Genomic DNA, 3664 nt, shown 5'->3' with positions numbered 1-3664 from the left:
AACACTTCAAAAACAATTTCAAATTGAGAAAAATACGCACAGATTGGTTCAAAAATGCACCACAAGTAAAAAAGTATATTCAATTTAACACAAAACTCGATCAAAATGATGAATTTGACAAGAAAAGATCAAGAACAGTTTCAAGACTTTAAAAGTCAAAAACTCATAATTGAATCAAGAAATTGATTCTGATGCGAAAATTATTAATTCAGATTAGTTTTCAATTGTAAACCGCATACAATTCAATCAATTACAACGATTAATCAACACAATTAAGAATAAATTGAGTAGAAACAAAATGAAATAGTCAAGAATAGTGTGTGAACAATTCAAGAACAGTACAGTTTTATCTAATTTTGGTTTCTGAATTTAGTCTAAGCCGCTGCAATCTGCTTTGAAACCAATTGATAGTTCTCAGATTGATTAACCAATCTTCAATTCAAGATCAAGAACACAAAATGGCAAGATATGAACTTGAAAGTAGTGGAAAGTTGAGAGAATCTTCAAAAGATCGTTGTATAGAACTTCAAAGTGTAATTACATGAATATGTGTTCTTACAATTCACACAGATTCTTACAAAGATAAACCTATTTATACTAGGCATTTATAAAACAAATTACAATGGAGAAATAAAGCTTGAATACAACACTAAGCACACTACTTGAACCCAACATATAGTTTGTTTTATTTTAGTCGAATTTCAGGTTTACTTGGTCTATTTTTAATCTGTTCATTGATCATGTCGCTCAACCTTGTCTTTATTTTTTTATGCACGACAGGTTAGTAGTAGTTATGATGGGGATGAGATTGGGAGTTGAGCATGTTTCTTTTCAAGTGGCACCTTGGAAACTTTATTTATAACTTGATCTTGTTTTTTTGCATATTGTAGGTTGTAAACTTTTGTTAACTCTCCAAGGCTCTATAATGTATATATTTATAGATTAAAGGATTAGGCATGCTTTGTGAATTGTGTTTAGGGATGTTACAAATACATTATCACATAAACAGTTCACACAATCACAATATATAACAAGTTATCCACAAAATTCTAACCACAAATTTAAATAATAAAACATTAAGAATGTGCAAACCTAACCTTGGGGATGGGAGATTTAAGATTGTTCAAAGAAATTGTTGTTCGAAAACAATTTCTAGAAGGTTGGATGTGGAGGCAAGAGGGTTTTTTGATTGATGGAATTTTAAATCGGAAAAGTAGTAGTTTTTTTTGCTTGACAAAAACTTAAATCGAGTTAGTAGTTATGATGGAAGATCTATAAAAGAATGGTGGGGAACTAGAAATTATGGAATATGGATTAATGAATTATATCTTTGCCTTGGGTGTGGATTCTGGCTTAAGATCCGTGTAAAATAGAAAAAGTAAAATTAAAAGGTTGGAGTCTTAAAGAGAAGGAGTGGACTTGGACTGAGTTGGCCAAATTAAAAAAATTAAAGAATATGTAAATATTAATATTTAATGGGGAAAAAGTCAACGAGGCCATGGCCCCCTTTGGCCTCCATGGCCCCCTTTGGCCTCCATGGCCGTTACCTCCCCCTAGATGTGTAAACTAATATAGTACATTACTCGTATGTTTTAAATTGCATGTTTCTTGTATTGGTTTTTGGTGGGTTAATGATGTATATAATATTCCTTTTGTTTGGAGAACGTATGTCCTGAATACAAATGAATAAAATTGATACATGATTAAAGTTTAATATATAGATTTTGTGATCTTTTTACAAATTATTACTATGGCATCTCTATGTTTTCTTCAAGAGTGTGTGATTACAAAATATTGCATGTTTTATTTGTTCATTTCTTATTAAATGAAACTTGTACTAACTTTATTCCTGATTTACAAGAAAATTTATATTGGCTGCATTAATGCAAATATATTACTAATAGATACATACATATTTATACACTAGTTGTGTACCCACGCAATGCAGCGAGATGTAAAAGTTCATTAAAATTTATTCAACTTCAAAATATCAAATTCTTTAAAGATGTCATAAAGCTTACAACATTTGTACTTTTTTAGTAGATTCAAATAATCATCTATGCAAAACGTTGGTGTTAATTGCTTCTGCAATCATTCGTACAAAAACAAATCTTTTATGTGGGATTCTGCATAACCAGCAAAGAAAGCATCCCTCATCCTGATGAAAAAACAACTCTAAGCAACCAAGTATTATAATAATATACAAATGAAGCGATAGTAGACATGTACTCACAACAACATATTTATCAACCAAGGGTCGGAATACAGGGTATGCTATAAGAGCTTTGTCGGTAGGTAGCTTCAAGAGCCCTTCCTTCTCACCAGCAAGAAGTTCCCTGTTAATCCAACAAATACTTTGTACCGCTACTTTTGTATAAATTAGCAAGTCAAACATGGAATAACTTAATCTCACGTGAAGTATCTTTTGTCAAAGATAAGAGGAAGTCCATGGTCCTTCAAAACCAGATCGCTCATTGTGGGCAGCTTCCTACAAACAAATATTACATCATTATCATTATTACAATAAAAGTTGCATTACAAATTTCATTGGAAGATAAAAAACAAATGCGATGACACCAACCAGAGTATGGCCATCGGAGAGGGTTACAATGTCCTTGTCATCAAGACCCATGGTCTAAACAAACACATTCCTCAGATGGTCATTTCCTGAAATAAGTACGTACATATAAGATTCATTACTACGATCATCACACGTTATAACCTTCTAATACACATGATTAATTTCAAAATATATCAAATTCACTAACCTTGGTTTACATCAAGAAGATGCCCTTCAACTGGGGGCTCTTCTTTGTCGTGGGAGAATGTACAGACTTTGGTTAGTGAAAACAATAGTAACACTATAAATGGAAATGAAAACACTGAATATATTAACATATCTAAAACATTTCTAAAATAAGACAAGATATATCAACAATGCAAGCTAATGACACTATTTCCTGAGATAAATCATTGGATTCTCCTTTCCTTAATAAAAAAAATACAATCATTTATGAAATAAAACAAAATCTATTAGCACATGACTATATTAACCACTCTTCTGGGATGGAAAGGAACATTTGGTCCTCCAGTAACTTCGACAGCAACAACACCAGCCAACTAAGTCCAAAAATTAAAGCACATCAGCAAGACAGGAACAAAAACCATCTTAAGATAAAAGGGAGTAGAAGAAACGCCTAAATTTTAAAATACCAGATAGAAGTCTCCATATGAGATGATAGGAAATTGTTCCTTGAGAGGCTCCAGTAGCCTGACAACAATGTCAAGACCGTTGTTGGCAGCATGGCCTAGCTCAACCTTATACCTCATGGCACCGAAAGGACCTCCAATTTTGGTCTTCACATCATATGTACCAGCAGAGTGCCATATGTTGCTCAATATGAAAAATAAACCTTAACACATTTTCAAGAAGTTGGATATATTTAATTAATCAACTTCTTAGAGTAACAACTACCGCATCACAAATATAGCGTATAGCGTATCAAAGTAACGCAATCATACAACAAACTACCAGTCTTTTTATCTAGATGGCAGGCTGTAGATTTTTAGAATGAAAACTTTGGATGCTCACCGCCCATAAACCAGAAAGACCATGCATAGAAGAGTGCATATAAAGCAAGACGACGATGTAAGAGGCCAACTT

The 3664-nt window shown here is 32.7% G+C and overlaps 1 pseudogene; it reads right to left on the bottom strand.

The window, feature by feature from the left end:
* Positions 1 to 2091: 2091 nt before the first annotated feature.
* LOC112521818 lies at positions 2092 to 3381 on the bottom strand (annotated as a pseudogene).
* Positions 3382 to 3664: the final 283 nt, after the last annotated feature.

The sequence above is a fragment of the Cynara cardunculus genome (genome assembly GCF_001531365.2).
Source record: "Cynara cardunculus var. scolymus isolate 2C chromosome LG 11, CcrdV1, whole genome shotgun sequence".
Lineage (NCBI taxonomy): Eukaryota > Viridiplantae > Streptophyta > Magnoliopsida > Asterales > Asteraceae > Cynara > Cynara cardunculus.
The sequence above is the reverse complement of the archived record's forward strand: the minus strand, read 5'-3'. Positions and strand labels throughout refer to the sequence as shown.